This window comes from Aethalodelphis obliquidens, unplaced genomic scaffold, assembly GCF_003676395.1.
Source record: "Aethalodelphis obliquidens isolate GAN/ISIS:26980383/991018 unplaced genomic scaffold, ASM367639v1 scaffold2, whole genome shotgun sequence".
Lineage (NCBI taxonomy): Eukaryota > Metazoa > Chordata > Mammalia > Artiodactyla > Delphinidae > Aethalodelphis > Aethalodelphis obliquidens.
In genome coordinates this window covers 46,141,545-46,169,078 of record NW_020837946.1, presented here as the reverse complement: position 1 = coordinate 46,169,078, position 27,534 = coordinate 46,141,545, and the positions used below count along the sequence as shown (strand labels likewise).

At 35.5% G+C, this 27,534-nt stretch overlaps 1 protein-coding gene across 7 annotated transcripts in view; it reads right to left on the bottom strand.

Annotated features, from left to right (window-relative positions):
• CALCRL (calcitonin receptor like receptor) overlaps nt 1-27,534 on the bottom strand; it is a 104,882-nt gene that overhangs the window by 63,264 nt on the left and 14,084 nt on the right. For 2 of the 7 annotated variants that reach the window (XM_027126277.1, XM_027126296.1), the window contains exon 2: nt 22,022-22,089. The exons of the other annotated variants lie outside the window; for them this stretch is intronic. The gene's annotated coding sequence lies outside the window, so the exon portion shown is untranslated. The remainder of the gene's footprint in view (nt 1-22,021; nt 22,090-27,534) is intronic. 7 annotated transcript variants of the gene reach the window in all.

Here is a 27,534-nt window from a genome sequence, read left to right as displayed (position 1 = left end):
CTAAAGAATAGCTCAACCAAGAAGAAAAAGGTTTATAAATGCAGTTTTTTCTTTAACATTTTTATTCTATTCTCTCTTCCTCCATGCTCTATATAGTTTGTAATTAAAACAACATTTTATGGAAATATAGAACTTGCTTTTTCCTAAAAATTATGTAGCAATTACATTTTCAAGAAAGCACAAATAAATTATTCCAGCACACGTAAAATGTTTACAATTACTCTTGGTTAAAGGTCTGAAGTCTTTTTCTTTCTTCCCTTTTTGTCTCCTTCTCCCCAGTTTTCTCCCTTGACTGCAGCAGTCACTGTGAGCTCTTTGTAAAGGAATGTTTTACACGTGAATGCCTTTAATTGACTCTGTTTACCAAATAATGATGGATAATAGCCTTGAAATCCCTGGGAAAATGTTTACAACACTAAAGTCTTTTTTTTCCTTCCCCTCCATTGGATCAGCTTTTCAAACTTATTTGTTTTGATTTAGGAGATAACTTTAATACTGTCAGGATTGTTCTCTGGACCAATAAAGGAGATATTATTGTGATCTAATCATCTGTCAGAGAGGATGAGAGAGAGAGAATATTCCAAATGGGGGAAGGACCAAGTGCAAAAAAAATCTTTTTTAAAGACATGGAGAAAAGCATGAATATCAAAAAGACACAGTATTTATCTCTCAGAATTTTGAAGTTTAAAGAGATTCAAACATTCATTCTGTTTCCCCTGACATTGTATATGTGATTATTGTCAGCTGTTATATTTTAAACCTTTTAAGGTAATTGCTATCTATCTGATGGCTGCCCTACCATAATTGTTATATCATATTTTTATCAGTTAATTAAATTTTATCTCCCCCCCATATGAGGAAAGCAAGAGAATGTTATAGAACTATATTATTTAAGACTTTGTTATTCATATACCAAAAGGACAAAAGTAGGTTTGGGGCAGCTAAATTTTCAGCAAAATAATGGAAATTATTCTTCTCTTCAACAATTCTGGTAGAAAAACTCCCTGAAGTAATTGTTATTGGCCTGACCTTAAAATAATCTCTATTCAAGCTAAAATTTGTATGTTGACAGCACCAGGGCTGACGCAAAAACTGTGATTTATGTCTCAATAGATATAAAATACCAGAGAAGGCAACCCAGAGTTGCTTTGCTTACATTTTCATCTTGGGAGAAGTGAGAAAGACTATTTTTATAGAGTTAGTCACTGATTGAGTCAGTATTTCATTGAGTGCTGATATAAACTGTCACTATGTATCTAAATAACCTAGGCAAATCATTTTATCCCTCTAATTTTGATATCTACATAAAATGTGAATAATTGTAGTATATCCTATTTAGGGTTTATGTGTTAGTATGTAGTGAGCTAACATTTTCTGACACATCAGTAAGCACTCAATGTGAATTATTATTATGATACAATTTTAATATTGGTTATCATTAATTTTCACACAGCAGGAGGAATGGGAAGTACAATATGTAAATAGGGACATCAGCATAGCAAATATTTTATTTATGCAAAAATTTCATTTATGGGAAGAAAGTTCTCTTTTCTACCATGTTTTATTAGGGTGCAAGTATGGAAAGTTGTATAAGTGTAGTTGCCTAAGAGGTCAATTAGCATATTCTTAGCCAAAAAGGTGTTTGAATTCCTCAATATTAGTCAATAGTATTTCATTCCTAAATATAAAAGTAACTTTAAATAGTAAAGTTATAAATAGATGACCACGTTTTAAACTCACTGCTCACATATTAATGTAGGCAGCAGCATGCCATAATGAACTCATTTAAAATCTACTTTGCTCTGAGAGGTCATAATTATTAGCAGCTAGATCTGTAGGATGTTGAAAACACAATCTTTCCTTCATCATAATAGAATAAATAATGTCTAAAACCAAAGTACACATGTGAATCTTGGCTAAAACTAGGATCTAAATAGCAACCTATGCACCGTATGCCATCTACTATCTTTACACCAGCTACACACTGAATACCCAGAGGTTGAAGAAAAACACATAGAAACATGGACATTTAAGACAGATTTTCCCAGGACCATGGAGGCATTCCAATTAATGTAGAGGTGGACTCAGAAACAGCCAGTGCCTACCCAACAGACAAAAAATTGACACACACTCCATCCCAAATTTAACATCTTCTCTGAAGCTCAGAGGATTGTGAGCTGTACTCACCAAGAAATTAGTAAATGTAGGTGTTTTTGTTTTTAAAACAAAACAAGGCCAGAGATGTGTGTCTATTCTTTTTGTACATTTTCCCCCCATTCATCAGGAATTTTATTTCCCAGAAAACAAGAAATACATTGTTTTTGTTGATTGATTAATTGATTTGGTTAGGAGTAGACACTGGTGCTGTCTCAATAATCTCTATGGTTAAGGGTTAATCCCGTAAATCAAGCCCTACGGGGAAGGAAGAAGTAGCAAGGGCCCTGGTGAAGAGGTTTCAATGCATTCTATTGGTCAAAGTGTGAGAGTTCCAGATGATAGGATATAGGATATGAGACAATTCCACTCTAGAAAAATCTAGATAAATGCTTTGTAAATGTTGGGACTTTGGCTAAAATTATGCTTATCTGCTTGCCTTTAAACTTCTGACATGAAAAGGGGTTTTGATGAAAGCCTAGAGAACAGTGAGCATAACCAAGGGAAATTCTCAAGATGTCTGTCGGCGAGCAGGTCTATCTTCAGGCCATGATCAGCAACCAAAATAAAATAAACTTTTTTAAAAAGGGGCATGCTTGAAAAATATTGAATCACAAAAGAAAGAGAAATCCTTCTGAAGAATCTGAGGAAGAGTATAGATTTGAAAAGTATACTTACTAACAGAGAAACATTTTTATAAGCCATTGTGTCATCTAATAGTGTCTATAACAGGAAACTAACAGTGTTTCTGACACCAGTTTGATATTCAGCCATGAAAGGGTTTATCATTATGAATGGTTTATAAAATATTTGGCTAAAAGTTCTTACTGAAGGGCTGATATGTAAGAAGCTCTTACATAACAATTTAAATTGGGAAGTTATTGGCATATAGAAGATATCAATTGTAAAAATTAATAAACAGACATCTCAATTCAAATAGAGCCAGGAGGCCAGAAAGGGGAGCTCTCATGCCCTACAATGATGGTAGAGCCCAACAGGAAGAAGACTTCATCTTCTTTCTTGGCAAGAGCTCAGCCAACAAGAGACTATCACAACTCAGCCAATGGAAAGCCATAGACTCTGTTTACTATAGTCCTCCCAACTTCCGTCTCCTTTCCATTTTTGGGGGGAACTTGCACAAAACCAAGCACCAACTGCAAGGTTTTTTCAGGCTAGTTGGTTATTGCCGAAATTGGATTCCAAATTTCTCTGTTATGACAAAACCTCTGTATGTTTCATTCAACAACAACAGCCCTGACCCAATTTTGTGGGAAAAACTGGACAATACAGTCTCTAAGTCCTTAAAGGAGAGTCTGATGAACCCACCTGCTCTTGGGCATCTCAATTATCAGACTCCCTTTTTTTCTTTTTGTATATGAAAAGGAAGCAAATGTCCTTGGGGTAGTCACCCAAAAACATGGGGACCACCGTTGACCCATAGGGTATTATAGCCAGCAACTGGACCCAGGGACATTGGGATACACCTCTTGCCTTTGAGGCATTACTGCCACTGCCTTTTTGGTTAAGACTACTGAGAAAATTGTTGTGGGATTTCTCCCTAACCATTTTTGTACCTCATGCTATAGAGGCTTTCCTGAATTCCCATCACACTTAACATTTCTCAATCAGCCACCTCACCTCCTATGAAGTCCTTTTTTAAAACCGCTCCTCATATAACTCTTTCAAGTTGCAGTAATCTTCACCTTGCTACTCTTCTCTCTCTCACTGACAAAGTTCCTCACAACTGCTTAATGCTGACAGTTCACCTCCTGACTCTTCAGGATGATCTGCTGGAAATTCCTTTGGGAAACACTGACTTCTCATGGTTCACTGTTGGTTCTTATTGAAAAGGTGACAATGGCAAATATTGTGCTGGCTATGCTACTGCAACACATTTTGATACTGTTGAGGCAGCATTTCACCTATGTCTACTTCAGCCTAACAGACTGAATTATATGTTCTTACATGGGCTTGTACTTTAGCCAAGGGCAAAACTGTCAATATTTATACTGATAGTAGATATGCTTTCAGAGTAGCTCATGATTTTGGAATGTTGTGGAAGCAGTGTGACTTCTTTACTTCCAGAAAAAATAAAACAAAAAATGACCCTTACATTCAGGAATTACTAAATGCAATTATTGCCACTTTAGCTATTACTAAGATTCCAGGGAATTCTAAACTTGACTGCCTGGAAGCTAGGGGAAATCATTTCCTTAAAGGAACCAACAGTGGTTCCTTTAAGGAACCACTGCCATGGTCAAAAGGGATATTTCCCCAAATGATAAGTTATAAAAACTGGCTAGAGAAGCCCAACAATTGGCCTCAGAAAAGGAAGAACCAGATTGGGAATTCAATAATTGTTGCTTTGACAAAAAGAGAAGGCTCTGGTTTGGACCAAAAAACAACCCAGTCCTACTGCAGACTCTCAGATTCTCACTCCTCACTGTTGTACATGCATTAAACCATTGGTTTACTGACAAAATGATAGCATTCATGAATCAATATGGGTGGGGAAACATTAACAAGGCTACAAAAAGTGCTTATGTCATTTGTCCCACTTGTCCAAAATACAACCCAGGGAAGCCTATTTGTATTGCTCCTGAACATTTTAAACTTCCTAATGGATCGTTTGAGGTCCGTCAAATGGATTTCATAAAATGTCCTCTGTCTCATATAAATATAAATAAGTTTTAGTCAGGGTCTGCATGTTTTTACACTGGACTGAAGCCTTTCCTTGCAGACAGACTACTGTAGCAAAGTCATTTTGGAAAAGATTATCCCTACCTGGGGGACTACTCTCAAATTTCATAATGATCCAACAACTCATTTTACTGCTCAGGTACTTCAACAAGTCTGTGTTATTTGGCCGGTTTTACGCTTTCACTGCACTTACCACACTCGATCTTCTGGTTTAGTTGAATGCACTAATAGCAGTATTAAGACTCAATTGGCAAAGTTTGTGAGGCCCTCCAAATACCTTGGCCAAAAGCATTGCTGTTGGTCTTTCTAAAGATTAGATCCACTCTTTTGGAACTCATAGAACTTTCACCCTTTGAGATAATCACAGGACACCCAATGCATTTGGCTCCTGCCTCTTTTGACCCACAACTTATAAAAGGAGAGATACTCCAATATTACAGAGGTCTAACTGCTTCTATTAAAAATAATCATGTTTTGGTAGCGCAGTCTTTTCACAGTGTGTTTCAGGAGATGAAGACCTTAAGCATAACACCTTGCAAACTGGAGATTACATCTATTGGAAAAGATACCTACAGAAGGCTCTCTTCAACCTCACTGGAAAGACCCCTATCAGGAGCTGCTAACCAACCTTTGTCCTACCAAATTCTAAGGAACAGACTGTTGGATTCACATGACACACCTAAAGAAAGCACCAAACCCTGACTTACAGGCATATCATCTGGTGACCTGAAAGTAAAGATTTCCAAGAATTGAAGGAAACAACATCTGATGAGATAGCTTTCCCAAGATATCCAGACCAGGCCTTTTGCAAGTTCATCTGCCAAACCTTTGATTATGACATAACACTTCAGATGACTGTGATCCTGATAGCATATGGACCTTAAATAAAAATTACCTGAGAGCTCTCCTTCCTACCGCTCATTTTTACTTAAATATGACCTCAATAGGTTTCCAATTTGTGCATTCTCCCTTTAACAAGGGACACTATACCCAGGAAATATTCTTCCTGGCATTGAGGGACAAAAAGCCACTGAAACTGGAAAAACTGACTCTTGACCACAATGATTTTAGAGAAAGATCGTGCTCAAAAATGGGAAATGTAGAAATTAATAAACAGAAACCTCAATTAAAATAGAGTCAGGAGAACAGAAGCAGTTCTCACACCCTACAACTATAGCAAAACCCAACAGGAAGAAGAAAGACTTCCTCTTTTTTCCTTGCAAGAGTTCAGCCAATGAGAGACTGCCATAACTCAGCCAGTGAAAAGCCACGGACTCTGTTTACTATAGCCTTCCCAAATTCCTTTTCCCCTCTATAAAAGAGGTCTCCTCTCCATTTATTGTGGGTGACTTGCATGTGGCTTGCCAGGATTGTAGACCCTGAATTGCAGTCCTCTGCTGATCCTGAATAAACCCCCTTTTTTTTTTTGCTGTAGAAATAACTGGCAGTCTATTCATTTTATGTCAACAGGATGCTTAGTTTTTTACTTAGGGAATAAACCCAGTTATTACTTGGGATTAATTAAAAAGTTTCCAATAACTCTTACCTATTTCAACTCCATTTTCTTTGAAAAATTTCTTAGAAATTCTTGGCATTATGGAGTAAATTTTCCCCCCCTCTCCAAACTTATTCTGTTGAAGATATAACCCCCAATGTGACTGTATTTGGAGATGGGGCCTTTAAGGAGGTTATTACGGTTAAATGAGGTCCTAAGTGTGGCTCCCTAATCTGATAGGACTGGTGTCCTTATGAAAAGAGAAAGAGACGCCACGGATGCTCACATACAGAGAAAAGGCTATATGTGGACATAATGAGAAGGTGGACATCTGCAAGCCAATAAGAGAGTCTCAAGAGAAACCAAACATGTCAACACCAAGGTATTGAACTTCCAGCATCCAGAACTGTGAGAAAATTAATTTCTGTTTCTCAAGGCTCCCAGGCTGTGATTTTTTAGGATAACCCTAACAGACTAATACAGTTGGGTTGAGTTAGTTCTCAGAGCTAGAGTCTAAATAAAACCTGAAGAAAAATTTCCCAGAATTTCATAAAGGTATTTTAAAAATTATCTAATTTTAAACACTTCCTTGTTGATAAATATACCATTTCGTATATTCAAAATTAAAACAAAGAAATACATTTTCTTTTGCTAAAGAGCTATTATTTAAAGAAAATATTTACTGTATGTGAGGTTAAATTAAAATGCATTAAAAAGGCCTTCCTTAGATTATTTTAACTAGAGGTATAAATCTACCACTAAAGGATCTATGCTATCTGCCTGAAGCCATTATGAAGATAAATAGCATAATATTAAGCCATTAAACATAGTTTAAAAAAATGCTATGATTAATAACTATTAGTTCAGGAGCCACAAGCTAAGCTTTATGGAAGCAGAGACTGGCTCATATGCCAACTTAACCTCTGTTTGCCCTAATAATCAATGAACCTTCAGTTGCCACTCTCACACTGAACTATATACATTCCTAATAGAAAGTACTCTAAAAGCTATAAAATGAAATAGATACTAACATTTCTAAAAGAGCCTTCATAGTAAGAGCATTAAAAATCATTTTCATATAGTGCTTGAAGTTAATTAAATCTGCTGATATTTCATGTGTTTAAAAGATTGTATCTTTGCCAGATGAATTTAAGAGAAAAGTTTCTGTCTTTTGTGTCAAGAACCAGTCTGATTAAAAGAATCATTTAATGAACTAATTCTGGAAGAGATGAAATTTCTTTCATGAATTTATAATGCATTTTACTGTTCATAATGCATATCTTGGAAAAATCTGTTCTTTAATGAACCGCTGTTTTTTCAAAGTATAAAAATGACATTGCAATGAAACTGGTTGAATGTACAGCTCAAATAGGCTAATGGTCATAATTATATTTCTTCTTCTGAAATTTTTTAAAAGGAAAGAATTGGACCAGTAGGGAGAGGCAGCTGTCCCTATGGTGAAGATCATCGTAGAGCATGATTCTTTGCCAAGTTTCACCTATTTGCCTACAGCCACAAATAAAACTCAGGGCAGGCTAAAAAATTTTTTTAAATCTATTAAAAGGATACATTGAAAGCAGATATGAATTCTTGTCAAATACTGGCTAGAGGAAACCAAATCATTAAGGGCCTTAGGCAACTTAATTTGGAATCTGAACTTGGCAGGAGATAACGTGAGTTTACATTTCAGGAGTACATATGTTTGAGTGGTATCTTGAGTAAAAAGAAAGAAGCATTTTGAAATATACGTGTAAGTGATACAAGAGAGTGGAGGTGTGGGGAAAGGCTAGTGTTCAGAAAGGAAGATGAAAGAAAGACAATCTCTAGTATCCACTCTTAGATTATTTACACATAAATACAGTAACAATACATGTCTAGAAGTTTATTTTAAGTAGACTTAAGATATCAGGATATTGAATGCTTTGCATGGGTTTTGAGAAAGGATTAAGGGTTTTAAAGCCATTTGAGAATTTCCTCTGAACACATTAGAGGGAGGGTATCTGTGAATGCTGACTTACAAGAATTTACATGTTACCTTTCTTAGGTAGAACTATCTAAACCATGAATAGATTAATCCTTAGGGTTACATAGATCAGTAGCAGGACCTCCCATGTGGAAGTAGCTATATTCATTTTTTCCCATCTGAAAATAACTTTGCTAGGAAATATCACATACCTCCTTATTGCCAGGTGACTCATGTAAAAGCCCAAGGTACCTTAAATCAGCTGGGTAATCCCATAGTTCACTTACAATTTTCATAAATTCAGACACTTTGAAATCTATTCTTGGCTCCATACTAGTTAAATATTTATCTTAATTTATATCTAAATAAACTTTTCCATAATTATTCTTGTGACTGAAATCTCGTTAGACTGTAGAAGGCTCTGGATACCAAGTCGTATCATCAATAACCCCCAAATTTCTAATTTTGTCTGCGCCTTAGAACATGCGACCTCCAGCATCCTGCAAAGTCCCACATAACTCTTGAAATCTCTAAGGAAATGCTTCATAGGCCAGTCTCTTTCGTAGGGCCAACACACACCCTACTTTGTCTAGAACTCTGACCTCTTTATTCTATGCCCTCTGTCTTTAGAATCACTGGAAGTGACTTTACTCTTGATATTTCTTACTGCTTCATCCTGAAAATGATAGCACAAAGGCACTATCTCCTGATAGTGAAGGCTCTCAAAGCCTTCAACTCTTGGGGCCAGAGACCTGTTGTGTTCTGTGCAGAACTGGTGGAAAATGGTCTTTAATATTACCCTCTGCTGTGTTGACACCTGGGATCTATGCAGAGTTTTACTAATACTCTCATGAAAACGTTTCCTTCATCTTTAGCTCCCTAGCAGCTCCACCCGATTCATGCCCCGTAAAGCATAGGTGCCATGCCACCCTCTGAGTTTTACGTCCTCATCATCGTAGGTTAGGTCCCATAAAACAGAACAAAACAACCCCCTCTTTCTTTCTTCAGCAACATTCAAAGTTCCCTGCATATTATTTCAAGCATATAGATGCTGGTAGGGGAAAAGGAGGAAGTGGGGAAAAGGAGGGGTATTTGGACTAAGCATCCCATCCTAGTTCCACTAACTAATAAAGGGAGAGCAGAAATTGTCAGAAATTCCTTGAGGTAACATTCAGAAATCTATTAGCAAAAGATCAAAAGTAGATAGTAGGAAATAAATCATTATAAATCAAGTCTTAATTTGGTGTTATTTGCAACAATTGAAATCAGAATTACAGGATAATTTAAATAGTAATAGCTACCATTTACTGAGTGTTTACTGTGTGATAAGCACTGTCCCAGCCACTGTAAGCATGCTACCGTATTTAATTCTAAGAGTAACAAATTATTACACTCTCTCTTTTATTTTTCCAGATAAGGAAACTCAAAGTCACCTCACTAATGCAGTGAACAGCTAGGACTCAAGACTGTGACTCTGACTTCTAAACATATAATTTTAACCAGAACTTTCTCTGGACCCGGATATATTTCACTCCCCCAAATAGTCACTGGCTATGCAGATATTTATCAGCAATATTTTAAAGTTTATGTGAAGCACATTTCTCCCACAGAGCAAAATTATCACTGAAAGACCAATGTTTATGGAGTAATCCCTTACTATGTGCCCACCATCATGCTAGATCCTAGAGGAAGGATATTAAAATGAATAAACCTCACCATTCTTTTACATTCAATTTTGTTTCTCTGCTTATATTAAGAGCATTAAAGTATACTTCAGGGAAAAATGGACCATATTAAATAATATTATGTAATTTCTACCTTGAAATTGCTCATTCTATGAGCAATCACATAAGACTTGAGATCTTTCTGACTCCAGAAGGGATCTCTTTTTCAGAATTAGAAAAACAGTATACAACATGACTTTTGGAAGTATATGCATTGCATGTTATTATTTATATACTTTGGAAGTATATGCATTGCATGTTTATTATTTAGTATATGCATTGCATGATTAAATATCACTTTTTCACAATATAAATAAAATCAATTTGGTACAAAAATTTACTTTATAGATGAGGACAAAATACCAAAGAAGTGAAGTGTCGTGATCACATTCACGCAACAGGTCTGAGGCAAAGGAGAGACTAGAAAAATGTCTCCTAACTTAAATCCCTTTGGGTACTCTATGCTGTCACTGGGAACTTATCCCAGGTATGCAAAATCCTGTGAAATGAGCTAATAACATCCTCAATATAAAGTATGAACACCTAACTATACCCACAAGTGATCAAGTGATCTTTATTACTGAGATTTCACTTGAAAATTAGTATTTTTAGACTAATGTATTTACATATGGGTTCAGGCAGATATAAAAACCAATGACTCAAAAGAGTTACATTTAGTGAACAGTGTGTGCTTTATCTTTGTTTTTGTCTACTTCACCAGTGTTTGAAGTCAGCTTGATGCTCCTGCTAACAAGTCCAGCTTTATCTTGTGTAATATGTATTTTTTCAACATAAATACTAATTGCATAATAATTTCTTAAGGCCCTGGGGCTAAATAGGTCCAACTTGCTACATAAAGAGAGAAAAATAAAATAAAATGGCAGTTGAGAGACCTCATATAGACAGAGTGGGTACAAAGTCTCTAAGCACATGTGAATGCCCTCTGTTAACTGAGTGGTACCCTCATCATGTCAGGATATGGAGAGCAATTTCAGAAAGTTATTTGATAGGGCCAAATTTTTAAAAATAGAAATATCAATCACGCTGCTTATTTGATCAGGGTTTGAACTGAAACTGCATGAGAGATTCTGTGGCAACAACTACCTGAAATTTAAGATACATCAGCATATTATGTGATCCCAGTTAGAAAATAACTTGACAATTCAATGGACAATGGATAGGACATGAATCCAAAAATGGGGTAGTTTTTTGAAGTCCAGATTTAGCCGTATGTGACAATTTGTTTTAGGGCATCATGAAAGAAGACTTATCAAATCTGTCAATAATAGTGATGATCTTAGAGTCAATATCAGAGAATGCTTTGTTAAGTTCCAAGGGAAACATATAAGAAAATGTCCAGAAGAATACGGGGGAAAATTAAATTTGTGTGAAGAGTGGAGTGTTGCTTATAGATAACTTTTAAGGGACATGATTAGGTAGTTTGTGGGCATTTTATAGAATAGTCAGTATAAGTGTACTGAAGTAAAATGGATACTAATTCTGTTGGTGACACCAGATTACTATTTTGTTTCTTTTAATCAGTCTTTTTATTTACCTGATTCTCAGTTTTTCATTTCAAAAATGTGGGGTTGTCTCAAAAAACTGTAAGGATCCATCTAGTCCTACAAATCTATGAAGCTAATGTATTAGAAGATTGAATATAGGGCTTTTTAAAGCTCTGTACCTGGAAATGGCACCAAAGACTTCCAAGCAATAGAGCTGTAATAGAGAGAATAGAAATTACAGTTTACATTACAGTATTTAGGTGGGACTTGTAAGAGAAAAAATAACTCCTCCCTGTTCACTACTAAAAATTTTTAAAGACGCAGTTAACCTTCAAAGACAATAATAGAAACTAACAGACATTAAGAATAGAGTATAATAGAAGAATTGTTCTGGCTACAAAGATATAACTTTCCAAACCAGCCACTACAAAGTGTGAACCAAAAATATCACCTTATTCTTTTTAATTTAGTATGTCTTTGTGAACAAACACACCTCTTTCTCTTTATTTTCATTGCATGTATTTTTTTCTCAGAATGCATCTGAATTTCCGCTGTGTTTCAAGTTACACGTGTGTATGTATGTATGTTTGTGTGTATTCATGTATAATTTCCACCAAATAGTCTATGAAATACCAAGTAGAATCTGAGAATTTATAAAAGCATACAATGTCTTTTTCCCCCAGTAAAGAAAACACAGAAACTATCTTAATAGGATATTGTTGAGGTATATGTTTATGATTTGGCTGAAAGATGAATTCTAAGGTCTGCTATGATTCAGAAAACTTACTCTTATGATAGTAAAATTCATTCTAAAGTATTTTGTGATTTTATGTGTATGCATGCATTAATGTTTCCAGTAATATGGCAATCTTTGTGTCGCAGCACTGTTTTCCGGATCCCTTATTAAATGTCCAAAGGCTTTGGAAAAAATTGAGAATAAATACACAATAATAAATTTTTCAGGAAATATGTAACTAAGATTAGCACACTCTATAAAACGGAATCCCAAATGATTTGAAGTTAGAGTTTGTTACTAATTTTATAGTAAATGTGAAAAACAAGTTTACTCTATGTGTGAGATAACAAATAATAAATTCAGCATGGCCATAATTTTTTCTTTATAGATAGGAGGTCTCTTGCTTAAAGCCTAATTAACAATAGCCAAATTTTATTTAAAAGATGTGGATATGCCCAATGAGGTAATTTTTACCATTGGCAGTTGACAGTTACTGGTTACTCAAATTTCTCTCACTTAAGGTGATATTTGGTGTCATACAGACAAAACATTTGACAGAGAAGTGTTGAACTTTCATCTGGAGGTTTGATTTCTCTAAAACAACCTAAAACAGTAATAGTGCATCTGTCTTGTGTTATTGTTGCCAGGTATATTTGCCAGGCTCATTGAATCATAGCATTCATTTCCTTTAAATCCAGGGTCTGTTTCTCATTGGTAGAAATGCTTTACATTCAGCATATTAAAAGCTATAATTATCTGTGTTGCGTTTCTCTTTGTCTTATATCTACAGCAGTCTGAGAGAGCAAAGAACTTTTAGTCACAGCAGGAACTTCCTGTAAAATACGGTAAATGACTGTGGTTTCCTCACATGCCACACCCTTTATTCTTCCTAGGTCCTAGGCATTTCTCCACTACTTTAGGTAGAAATGTGGTCACTTAAACAGGAGTCAATAAATGTAAATGTGTTTTCATTTATTTTCAATAACTAGTAGATGTATAAATATCATTAAATTTATTAGCAAGACTCTATACATTAATGGAATAAGCCAAAAAGTGGAAAGGCTTGCCCATCTGGCCATTTATAAATATATTGTGACTGATGGATTAACACAGACAGAAAGTTAGATAATCTAGGAACGTTATAAATATGGGCAGTTTAGGAAGAACTGTCTCAAAGTTAAAAACTAGCAAAATTATGACCCTGACATGTATAAGTGAATTGTGGCATAGGCTGATTGATAATTTCACTTTGTTGTGTTCATGTTAGGGTCTGCATAATTGGGGAAGAGGGAAAATTTTGTCAAAATTGATCTATTCCATAGAAAGGTAAATAATTTGCTTTGAAAGGAAGCTTAAGGAAGGCCTGGGAGATAGGGTGAAAGACAAATGACAAAATAATAAAATATCTAAGTGAAACAGACAAGGTTTCTGTAGGGGGAGAGAGGTGCTTTTTTTTTTAATGCACGGTTTTCCTACAGAGGGGAAATCCACACCCTAATGACTGTTAGAATTAATCTGGAGTCTAATGGACTCTGGCTGAGATTTGGTTGAGGGGTCTGATTCTTAATCATAAGTATGGGTCTATCCCATTAAATAAGCTTTTCAAATATGATAAAAAACCCTTTCAAGATAGGTACTCTTTGTTCAACTGATTGCTTTTTTTTTTTTTGGCGGTACGCGGGCCTCTCACTGTTGTGGCCTCTCCCGTTGTGGAGCACAGGCTCCGGACGCGCAGGCTCAGCGGCCATGGCTCACGGGCCCAGCCGCTCCGCGGCATGTGGGATCTTCATGGACCGGGACACGAACCCGTGTCCCCTGCATCGGCAGGTGGACTCTCAACCACTGTGCCACCAGGGAAGCCCGTGATTGCTTTTTATATGGGTCAATGCATCTTGGAAAAAAGCTGTGGAGTTTTCCCACATCTAATGACAACCTCTTATGTTTTTGCAAATTATAATGTTCTTCATTATCAAAAATAAAACTTAATTATCAAAAAATAAAAGTAAGTTATTTGTTAATCATAAGTTACAAATATAAATTATTACACATAGAGCTATAAGCTCCAGTTGCAAAGGACCTTTCTTAACCTCCTTATAATTTATTATCCTTAACAACAAAAGAGAAGCCCTTATGGTATCTTCCAACCCACTGCTTGCAAAGCCTTATATTTATTTTCTTACTAACAACAGCAAGAGCTCATTTCCATGTGATATGTGTAGTACCTAGTCACCTTATCCCAGATCCAATACATCCTCCTGTAATTAAGTCAAGAACATAAAGTTAGTTGTTTTGGTTACAGATCCATGGTACAATGAAAGGTATGATATTATAACTCATCCTATTTTCATGATAAAAATGCTATATTCATATTTATTAATAAACTTATTTTAAGTGTACTTTTCATGGAAGAGGAAATGCAAAGATGAATTAAACATGCCAATCTAGTGCAGTGTTCTAACTTTTCTGTTGACACTATTTATAAAGTAATTTTTTAAAAAACTTCACTCATTTAAGTTACTAGGTCATTTGCAAAACGTAATTTTGGGCACATTTTAAATGATGACATTTTAAACTATGACTGTTATAGTATTCTTTTTCAATGAAATGTAAATGCAACAACAATTTAATACCTACGCAATCATTTGTAGAGAAATGAATGCTCTCTTCTTGACAGTTGGAAATTTTACTTCATTTCTTAATCTCATTGACATCATATTCTACTCCACTATCCATCTTTCCCTGATAGAATTTTATTCTACTGAACTTTATTTTTCAAATTCTTTTAAATGACCACATTGAAAGAGAGCAGGAAAAAGCATAATACAGAAATAGAAGGAGTAAAGACAGAGTGGAGCAGGAAAGATGGAGGGATGTAGAAATAGATTACTGAGTGAGCAGGTGACACTTAAACTATAATGTTGCAATATCTTCCTTTTCCTTTGAAGTGTTTGCATGGCTACTATGCAAACCTCTCCTAATCTTTTCCTAGCAAAATTTTCAATGAAGTCTTCTCTGCTCAAAATCTTTTATACAACAAAATATGTATACCTAGGTTGAAATTTCATTAAAAAAAATCCTATCTGAATGAATGTTTTAAAAATCCTTCCCAATTGCATTACCATTACAATTTTTATTAGAAATAATAATACTAATAACAATGATGATAATAGTAGCTAAAACTTTTGGAAGGCTTACTCAATTTCAAGCCATGACCTAAGCACTATATACTTCTGCCTCTACTTCCATCAGTTCATGTACAGAGTGGCCACCAAGTCTGGAAACACCAATGATACATAATAAATGATATGCTACTTTATATTATAATACATGAAAAAATAATATTTACCTTTTCAGACTATATGATCACATTATTAAAACATATAAAGTAGGTACTGTTTATCCCAGGTTTACCTTTGAGGAAATTGAGGCACAAGTACGTTTATTAACTTCAGCAGATAATTAAAAAAATTGTTTGATTCAGGATTTGAACCAGTTTGGCTCTAGAGTTTATACTCTAGATGAAAACATAATAAATTTATTATAAATTTTGATACATAATTTTTAAACACATAAAGCAAAATTTTATTAGAACTACATCATTAATGAGATGAAGAAAGTGGGAAAGTCATGTGTCCTTTTTAAGAAGGCTTGGCAAACATCAGTGTATCCATCATCCCTGTCCCCTCATTTATGCCCTAGGAGATTGTTACATCCTGCAGAAATGCTTTGTAGTAAGGCTCAGAAGGGTGAAATAGTGCGTGTATGTGTGTGTGTGTGTAAAGAAGTAAAAGGAGCACTATGAAAGAAAAAGTGAGAAGTGGCCTGAAGCTTAGACCTTAGTAATTTTCTGTGGCAGATCAGTTCTAGGATGGAGTTCAAATGAAGGTTAAGAATCTGGAAATTGATTTCTGTAAAACAAGCTGTTTCTGCTTACTCCTTAGGGGTATGCATACCCCAGTTTGTAGATCACTGGTTTAAAGTGTAAGACATATTAAATGAAGAAATTCAATTCTACCAAAAATAAAAATGCATTGCATTTGAGAACTATTATGCTGGGCACTGTAGTGAGAAAAATGAATCAGACAAATTGTAACTTAATGTAAAGCAAATGTGAAAAGGACAAATGATAAGTAAATAAATGTATGAAAGTTTATAGTGTCTATACTACATATAACATGGTTCCCGTTAAACTTCAATGACAACTTATTTTTACTTATTAAATTAAATATTAAATAATTGTCATTATTAACAAATTGTTACCATAACTTATTAAATAATGATCATTAACATTGACACCAGAATTCTTCTTATAGAAGGAATTATATTTTTTTTTGTAAAATACATCAAAAGTAACATGGGATAGAACAGCCACATGGCCATAAGTGTTAGCAGTTGCTCAAATATAAGAAGCAGAAATCTCCTCTTCATGCTTCAAGAATAGAAAATGTATTATTTCCACTCCTAAAAGGGAAGAAGGAAAATGAGTGATAAAGAAGAGCGTGGATCCAGAAAGATGGAAAGAGGCTGGAAATAGATAAAATATTGGAAGAACCAAGTGACCTTTTTATTTTTTTAACATCTGTATTGGAGTACAATTGCTTTATAATGGTGTGTTAGTTTCTCCTGTATAACAAAGTGAATCAGCTATACATAACCTATATCCCCATATCTCCTCCCTCTTGCGTCTCCCTCCCACACTCCCTATCCAACCCCTCTAGATGGACACAAAGCACTGAGCTGATCTCCCTGTGCTATGTGGCTGCTTCCCACTAGCTATCTATTTTACATTTGGTAGTGTATATATGTCCATACCACTCTCCAAGTGACCTTTTTAAAATGGTGATGTCTACCACTTGATTTGAAATTGTTTGCATTGCTAATCTGTGAATCTCTCCTGAATCTTTCATATGAAAATCTGCAGTGAAGTCTACTATGCTCAAAAACAATTTAGTGTATGGAATTTTTTATAGATGTCAAAGAAAGGACTATTTCAGGGATCAATGCAAAGTAGAACAACTTTATGCACTAAAAGGCAGTCTGATTAAAAGTAAGTTAGCAGGGCTTCCCTGGTGGCACAGTGGTTGAGAGTCCGCCTGCCGATGCAGGGGACACGGGTTCATGCCCCGGTCTGGGAAGATCCCACATGCCGCGGATCAGCTGGGCCCGTGGCCCATGGCCGCTGAGCCTGCGTGTCCAGAACCTGTGCTTCGCAACGGGAGAGGCCACAACAGTGAGAGGCCCACGTACTGAAAGTAAGTTAGCAAGGTGGTTTCAGAGAAGTGTATTTGTAAAGAATACCACCATTTATAGGATGCATAATAATACGGAAATCTCTTAGAGATTCAAAAGAATATTAGTAGACATTTTTGGCACTGAAAATGAGAACCCCAAGTCACTGGATCAATAACAATACTGACTTACTGAGGTGGTGTGTTATACTTAGGTTCATGCTTTATTTTGCATGTGAGATATGTAAGTTAACATAAATGACAGGTATATGTAGCAAATGTTCCTCATCGTTTGTGCTAAACTCATTTTGTTGAATCCATAATTTTTTTGAATAATTTTTATTGGAAACATGGCTCATTACACAGAAAGATGAGAATAGGTATTTTTTGGACATTCTAACTGTTAGAATATTGCATCTTTTGACTCTTTTAAGAATTACGTTTAAAAATATATGTAAATGGGGCTTCCCTGGTGGCGCAGTGGTTGGGAGTCTGCCTGCCAGTGCAGGGGACACGGGTTCGTGCCCCGGTCCGGGGGGATCCCGCATGCCGCGGAGCGGCTGGGCCCGTGAGCCATGGCCGCCGAGCCTGCGCGTCCGGAGCCTGTGCTCCGCAACGGGAGAGGCCCCAGCAGTGAAAGGCCTGCGTACCACAAAAAAATATATATATATGTAAATGGAGTGTAACCTTTAAAATAGTTTAAAAATAAAAGATAAAAATAATTTTTTAAAATATTCAAAAGAATTCCAGTTTTTAAAATATATATATTTTACATATTTTTATACCTACTTTTTGTAACAGGTCATTAATTATGCCTTCTAGAATAATGATATCTCTTAGTTTACCTGTTTTTAACTGAGCAATAAGATAGTGTGCTATAAATTTTTCAAGGGACAGTAAGACAATCATGCATGAAGTTGATCTATAAACATAGTTTAAACAGTAAAGATATAATTTCCAGGGAGCATTTTAATATAATTTGTAAACGTACTTATTGAGTTTACAGGCACTAAAAGATGTACTACAAAGAGGTTTAAAATAGCTCTTTACAGATGCCTCTGTATTGTAGCTCCGGGACAAGAAAGACGGACATGCCAAATTAAAGGACAAAAGACAGAACGTAAAATGTACCCTTTGGAGATAGAGATAAAACCATGAGCCACAGTGCCTGGGAAGAGTTAGAATTAAGGAGGATCTTAGAGCAACTTTCTGGTTTTTTTTTTCTTTTTCTCAGATTTAGTTTAATCTCCTATTTTACGGATGGGGCAGCCAAACTCCAGTCTATTTATGTGACATGCATAAGTCAAAAGCTTAGCTAGGAGGAGAGATGTGCTACACACCAGACCAGCCCTCAGTGGCCAGTATCTCATATTACACACCCGTGGCCCCCTTGCTCCTTGGGTACCCTTACTGCCTTAACAGATGAGATGTAGGAATCAAAGCACTGACAACTTGGGGACTTATATGCTATGGTCTTGGATTGGAGAAAACTAACACACTTATAGGATTCCTCTTTTAAAAAAAACAGCACCAAATCATAAACTCAAAGTTAAATGCAGGGTCTTGAAAGGGTCTTATTCGAGTGAAAGTCCTGGAATTTAAGTTTCATTAGTTTAGTGGAATACGAATACTTTTTAGTTTCCAAATTTACCTTAATTTAGTTCTTACTGTTCTAACCAACTGGACTCACTCCTGATTGTCTGAACTATTCATATTATTTGCTGAGAAAACTTTCATCTTGCTCTGTGTAAAAATCTTCTCTGATCTTTAAGAAACAGGCACTTCTCCTGCATGGAGAGCCGTTCTGAAGAAAATATATAATTATCTTATGGACATAAAATGATTTTTAATAAATAAAGAGACATTTGTATTAATACATACAAAACTAAAATGTATAAAGATGCTTAATTTTTCCCCAAATAATGTGTAAATGTAATGCAGTCAAGATAATAAATAATTTTAAAGGTCAGCTAAACAAATAACAAACAACAATAAGACAAATGTACTCTAGAATCCAAAATAATTTTGTTAATATAATTTAGAAAATAGAACAATTTAGTTATGTTTCAAATCAGTAATAGGAAGGATGAATTGTTTAGTAAAACGTGTTGCTACAACTGTCCATCAATTTTGGGAAAAAGTTTATATCTGAGATTCAGTTTCAGTTGGTTTAAGATTTAAATGTAAAAATGGACCTTTAAATTATTATAAAATTAAAAGTTAATATTTTTACTATATTGGAGTCAAAGAGAATTTTCAATAAGAATATATGTTAGTGATAAATAGAAATGGATCCTTCTATTGCCAAAATTCAGTCTAGCCAGAGATATTCTCTTTGTTTTTTCCTCTTTATCACCTCTTACCCATTTGTCAAATTTCAGAGTCTACTGAATGATTATGTAAATAAAGCAAAGCAAAAATATTCGAAGTTAGAGGAATTGAGCTATTACAAATCACAGTATTTGTTACAAAGAACTTCAGATGATATTTTATTTCCAGCTCCTGTCTTTAATTCAGAGTAGTTACAGTTAGAGGATCCAGAATCTCAGAGCTGGAATAGACCTGAAGGTCTCACAGTATAACCTGCTTATTTTACAGATTTGGAAGGTGGGAGTTCAGGAGAGTTTAGTGATGTGCCTCATATCCCACAGTAGAGGTAGATGAGCTAAGGTAAAACTAGGAGTTCTCTTTCCTAAGTCTCATTTCTGTGCTTCTTTTATTAGGTTAAAATTAAACCACATGTGAGTCAAACTAATATGATAGCAAACTACAGTCCTGTTTCTCAGTTATATTTTTTAATCTCCCTAGAGATCATTTTTTCAACCTCTTTCTTGCTAGAATTTAAATATTTAGCCACCTTAAACTCTACTTGTTAGAAATAAAATTTTAAAAATTACCATTAGGCCTATTAGTGTCTCACAAAAAATCTTCCCAATACTCTGCAAGTCAGAAATCAATTTAACGAAGAGAATGCAGCTTAAATTTGGACCTTTCATTTTCAAGCCACTTCCAATTTATCTCCTTCAAACTATCCAATATATGTTAGAATTTATAAGGTGGAAAGACACTTAGAAAAAAAAAAAAGGGTAATCCTCTTAATTTCCATAGGAAGATGACTGGTGCTAACAGATACTGTAAGTCAAAATCAGTTTTCGCCTAGTAAGTGACTCTTTTTCCATTTTCTGCTCTTTCTTGTATGTCTTCAATAAGCAAAATTGGGGCTTTAAAAATTGATCTGGCACCACTTCACATAAAAAAGTTCAGGAAGAAAAATCCAGCTGTCAGATACAAGTAGGCATTTTGAGCATTCAAACCATGCTCTAAGGAACAGTGAGTCATATGAGATGCAATGTGCAAAGGAAGCTGACACATAAAAAGGATAGAACAACAATGATGAGTTCCCAAAGACATGCTGTGGGACAAAGAATAATTATAGAGGGTCTATTTTGGGGTCCAGCAGAATGACTTGGGAATTTAAAATCAGAAGAAGGAATTATGTCACTCAGCTTTGAATTTAAAGTAAAATAATTCAGTAGCCTTTATTTTTCATTAATGCTATTATAGTTTATTGGGACGATGCATGATTGAATTGTTAAATACTTCACAGTCTAAAAATAAGTAAGGACAGGAAAGCTACTTTAATTTTGTCAGGAAGGAGGATGTGAGGTGTAATAATAATCACATAATATCTTATCTGATATGGAACTATAATACTAAATATAAATAAGACACATCTGTCTGCAACAGTAATCTTTTTGGAGGCACCAATGCCCCTGAAGCTTGAAATTAATGCCCAGGATTGAAATTGAAACTGCTTTGCCAGGGAGTTCTAAAAATAGTATCTAGAGCAACTTAAATCTTTAATTCAGCTAACCCCCCATTTTCCTGTTCCCTTATTTATAAATAATATCTTTTTACATTCCAATTATGGGAAAGGTTTACAGACATTTATAAGAATATAATAGTGACTATGTGGATCAGAAAACAAAGAACTCTACAGAGGAAAGGAATTTAGTTCAAAAATAATAGTTCCTATTATTTTATACAGGAAACATAATTTGTTTTTTATATATGTATATATAGAAACATATACATAGTTATAGTTAAAATAAGATTAGCCATAGACATTATATACGTGTGTGTGTGTGTTTGTGTGATGTTTGTGGCTAATACTACCAAATTGTTAATATTAATAAATCTTATAAGAACTGTTCGTATTAATTTAACATTCCTAGTCCTCTGGCCAAGGGAAAAAATACATGGGGGATAAGTTCATACCCAAAGGTCCTAAGGAAATGACTTTGTAAGTCTGACAGATGTCCCTAAGCCTGTATTTTGTTAGATTGCCTTTCAAAGTTTTCCTTGATTCAGAAGTTATTTGGAGTTATGTATCATTCTGTGAAATCTTTCTGATGATTGTTAACATGTTCATATTATCCTCAATTTCATTGGAATTTCAACATGTTACTTTCATCAAGTCATGAATGTTCTTTTGTAATATATTCATACTCAATACCTGAAGGTAGGGCCATCCATAGTTTTGACAGGTGGTAGCACAAGTGGCTGGTGTATCATCATAGGACCCTGGATGACAAGAGAACATTCCTGTGAATTTGGTATTATTAGTGGATAGTGGGATTTTACATAACTTAAAGTTACATACTAGTGTGGTTTTTTTTTTGTTTGTTTTTTTTTTTTGCGGTACGCGGGCCTCTCACTGCTGTGGCCTCTCCCGTTGCGGAGCTCCAGACGCGCAGGCTCAGCGGCCATGGCTCACGGGCCCAGCCGCTCTGCGGCATGTGGGATCCTCCCGGACCGGGGCACGAACCCGCGTCCTCTGCATCGGCAGGCAGACTCTCAACCACTGTGCCACCAGGGAAGCCCTAGTGTTTTTTTTAAAATCACAAACATATGTATTTTAAATGTCTCCTTTTAATGGGAAGTAGGGAGGCGTTGTTTCAGGCACATTTAGGTTGCCACCATGCTGACCTGAAAGTAATCAGGAACTTTGTTCTTGGACCTTATTTCTTAAGAATGAGTATTTTAAGGAGCACGAACATGGAGGATGGTCCCTGTTGTTCAAGATCTTAGCACTAGGGAGAGGTGAATGCCCTGAAATGTTCAGGTGAAAGGTTGTTCCCAGAAGAAATGGTGGCTTGGTCAATGGTTCTGAGAAGGAAATGACATGGCTAGTTCAAAGTACATAAAGAGAGCCAACGTGATCAAACTGGAGTGATAAAGGGGGAAAGAGTGACACAGATCTTGTCAAAGAGGAAGCCAGAGGCTAGACCATGTCAGTAATGAGATTTAACTCTCCTTAAACATAGTGTATCACTAACAGGTGAGATTCATCCACTGCTAAACTGAGTTAACGTATATAAATGTGGTTTACATCATTTTTTCAGCCTCAAAATAAGGTCGAAGGCAAGATATAGCTATAATCTTGTTTACCTTGCTTTGCATTTACACAGTATTATTGGGACTTTAGAACTTCAAAAATATCAAATTTGCATTTGCAAATTTTTTATCTCCATTAATTTATATTGTGATTTGAGAGGCTTTTATTAAACTTGTTCTTATAGATCATGAATTTGCTACTTCCAAAAATAATTTCTGAATGATTGTCAAGGATTTCCATGAAGGCACTAGGGATCCTTACATGAAAACCCAAAAGTATGAAGAAAGCTTATGTTAAAAGCAATCTCTGTAATCAATTTTTTTTATATAAATCAAAAAGTTTTGATTACTTTGTAAAATTATTTTGTAAATTTTCACACCTTCATATATTTTAATAATTTATTATATATTATAAATTTTCTAGTATATGTTGTAGTTAGGATCATGATCTGGTCATCTTAAAGACTTGTGTATTTTTACACCAATAGACATTCCACATATATTTAGAATCTGAATTTTCTACAAGCTATTTTGGAAAAAATAAAAACTCCTGTCAGTCTCAGGCTTTACTGGCATTCATATGGAATTCACAAGGTTCAAAGTTGAAGTTTATTTTGAGTATTTTCCCAACTTGCTAGAAAATGCCACTAGAAATAGACATGACCATGGAGTGTTTTCTTTTTCTGCATGGGTCTAGAAGTTTCATTTTTCATCCGAGCTGAAAATGCTGTGAAAGAATGTTTGCACCTTTTTGGTGATAGGGAATAAGTAAAAAACAAATATGTCAACGATTACTTCTGACTATCAGTAAATTTATTGATGAGTTAACTTTGGTTAGTAAATGCATTGCACATATTAATAAAATATAATGTATATGTCAGCATGGTCTTACTTCCACTTTCCTCTGAAAATATCAGTATCTGTAGTACCAAAAAATAGATTAATATCCAAGAAGAGAGGATACGAAGAAAATATTATAAAGCCTTAATGAAAGTGATAGCGATACCTAGAGAAAACTCAAAAGAAAGCTAATTTTGTGGAAGTAGCACCACTGACTGAAGTAGACAATGAAATCAAAATCAACTAAGCCTTAGAAACACAGAAAATAAATGTATTAGGTAAGAATACTGGATAAACTTTCTTGATATTTGCCGTGGTGAAGCAAAACAATCAAGCTGGAAAAAAAAATGCAAACCTAAGTGTATTTATTAAGAGGAAATCAGAATCTTGAAGAAATATATTAGTTAAATTCAGCTACGGGATATAAGGGAAATCAAGTGGTTTCCAAAATGTGGAATTACATGAAAGACACAGACTCCAATGCTTTCTATGATATTTTTATGTATAAGAAATAATTTTTACAACAGTAGAAAGAGAGACATTATCTCTTTCAGGAGACTTGTAAGCTCCATGAATGATTTAAAATAGTCAAAATATTATAAAAACACATAATACTTGTCGTGATACATTTGTCCTAACTCATAGAATGTACAACATCAATGGTGAATCCTACTGTATTTTCAGTGGGCATGATGTGTCAATATAGGTTCATTGGTTGTAACAAATTTATAACTTTCGTGGGAGATGTTAGTAATAGAGGAGGGCTGGGAGAGGGGTTATATGGAAAATGTTTCACCTTGTACTCAACTTTGATATGAATCTAAAACAACTCTAAAAAATAAAGTTTATATTTTAAGAAGCACACATGCATCCGAATGGAAGTGTTCACTTTCTTCCTCTCTTTTTTTTTTTTACTATATATTTTTATTTATTTATTTTTGGCTGCGTTGGGTCTTTGTTGCTGTGCGCAGGCTTTCTCTAGTTGCAGCGAGCGGGGGCTACTCTTCGTTGTGGTGCATGGGCTTCTCATTGCGGTGACTTCTCTTGTTGCCAAGCACGGGCTCTAGAGCGCAGGCTCAGAAGTTGTGGCACACGGGCTTAGTTGCTCCGTGGCATGTGGGATCTTCCCGGACCAGGGCTCGAACCTGTGTCCCCTGCAATGGCAGGTGGATTCTTAACAACTGCACCACCAGAGAAGTCCCTTCCTCTCTGTTTTTAAAGAAGATATGTATTTGATGGGGTTTTTGAATAAAAGGAAATGGAAAATTTGGGGTATGATTCTAGGTATTATCAGTCTATGTTCTTGATCATGATGAGAAATGCCATTCACACATACCCAGTTTTAAAAGCAATAAAACAATCTTTCCTTTCCCTGGACCACCTAACCAAAAATAGTCCTTTTCTTAAATAATTATAAGCAAAAAATAATTCTACAACATCAAGTCACTGCTACCCAATTAGAAACAAATATTTCAGAGGAAAATTTTAACTTGTTTTACATGTAGATTTGCTGTTACTCATAATTAGGGCAATACAAATTAGAACCACAGTGAGACTATGTTATATCCACCAGGCTGGCAAAAATTTAAAAGTCTGACAGTAATACAAAGTATTGGAAAGGATGTGGTGTCATGGGAACCTCATACACTGTTGGTGGGACTATAAATTGGTACAAGAATTGCTAAGATCCTGAAATCCCACTCATAAATTTATTCCCTAAAGAAACTCAACCATGTGTACCTGGAAATATGTTAAAAAAATGTTCATTGCTTCATTGTTTATAATAGCAAAATGGTAGAAGCAATCCAAATGTCCCTCAGCAGGAGAAAAGATAAATACATTGTGCATTCATACAATGGAACACTGCAACAGTGAAAAGAACAAACCCAAAATTACACACATTAACAGTGATGCATCTTTGGAACATAATGCTGAATGAAAGAAGAAAGTCTCCAAAGACTATATTCAGAAGTATTCCACTTTCATAAAAGTAAAACTAAAAACATAACACTAAATAATACATTGCTTAGAAGTACATATATAGGTAGTCAAGCCATAAAGTAAAGCAAGGGAATGACTAGTACAAGTTTAGGCTAATGGTTTACTTCTGGGGACATACATGTGAATTAATCAGGGAGGAACATGATGGAAAAGATGGGTTCTAGGTATACAGGCATTTATTTATTTAAGCATTGTATTTTTTTTTATAAATTTATTTTTGGCTGCGTTGGGTCTTCATTGCTGCACGCGGGGTTTCTCTAGTTGTGGTGAGTGGGGGCTACTCTTTGTTGCGGTGCATAGGCTTCTCATTGCAGTGGCTTCTCTTGTTGTGGAGCACAGGCTCTAGGCACGTGGGCTTCAGTAGTTGTGGCACGCCGGCTCAGTAGTTGTGGCCCGAGGGCTCTAGAGCGCAGGCTTAGTAGTTGTGGCGCACGGGCTTAGTTGCTCCGCGGCATGAGGGATCTTCCCAGACCAGGGCTTGAACCCGTATCCCCTGCATTGGCAGGCAGATTCTTAACCACTGAGCCACCAGGGAAGCCCAAGCAGTGTATTTTAATAATCTTTCGTATGCATGAAAATTTTAAAGTTTAGAAAGCTTTTGTAGGACAATGTGCAGAGTGTGATTCCTTACTTTGGAATCATGTACTTGTTATGGATCTGTGGATCAAAATACATAAAAACGCATGTAATTCAGATAGGTCTGGGGTGTTGGGTGGGAGATGGAGATGCCTCACACAACACGCATTCAATTTTAAAGTTTATTTCCTTTTGTCAGAATATTGTTAAGATTAGACCCTTTTTAAGATTTCACAGTTAAATCATAGTATATGTATGATTTAAACACTTTGTGAATTTTACAAGTATGATTTAGGTGTGTGAATTCTATTTGACTTTAGGTTAGTTTCTTAGCTACATGGAGGGAATTTTGGAACACCAATGATGACCAACCTGTGAATCAATGTATATGTGTGAATATTTGTGTGTGTGTGTGTGTGTGTGTGTGTGTGTGTGTGTACTTACCCCCGAGTCCAGTGAAAAAGGAAAGGGTCAGTAAAGTTGTGTTTTGGATTATTACCAAGTTTCTAAGACTTTTAAGTTATAATGATGCAGACATGGAAAATGTGCACCTCAAATCACAAAACTACTAATTCTCAGAGCCAGAATTAGAAGGGAAAGCAATATATATCTTGTTATTTATGTGTAGTTCAGTGTGAATTTATACTTATTATTCCATTATTTAGAAAATTAATTGATTTAAACCTGTGCCTTGTTCACTCTTATTTTGTTACTGTAAGTTTGAACCTAATCAGGTTATCATCTCTTATCTCACAATATGCAGTGTAAAGTAAAGGGAAAGTGGTTTTCAGAGCACATGGGACTCAAGTACTTAAGTATCACCTCCTTCTGTATGCTGAGCCACCCCAGATTGATTTGGTAGGTTTGGAATGAGCCAAGAGATTTGCAGTTAACCAAATAAGCTCTGCTGTTTTAAATGTGGTATGATTAATGTAGCCCAATTTCTGGGCTACCTTTAGAGAAACTATCCTAGACAGACTAAGATTTCCCAGGGGGTCAGTCTCTCTGAACCCTCCCCTTTTAAAAGTAGAGTCATTATCTTGACTAATTGGGTCCAAGTCTTAGAACATGATTACCATCCAGGTAATCTTGGAGGTGGTACCACCTGGTACCAGGAGGTGGTATTTGCTTCTCACAACTTCTTCATAAACACTCCTCACCTCTTATCAGAAGGAATAACCCTTAGGCTTAACACTCAACCCCATTCTTCAGACA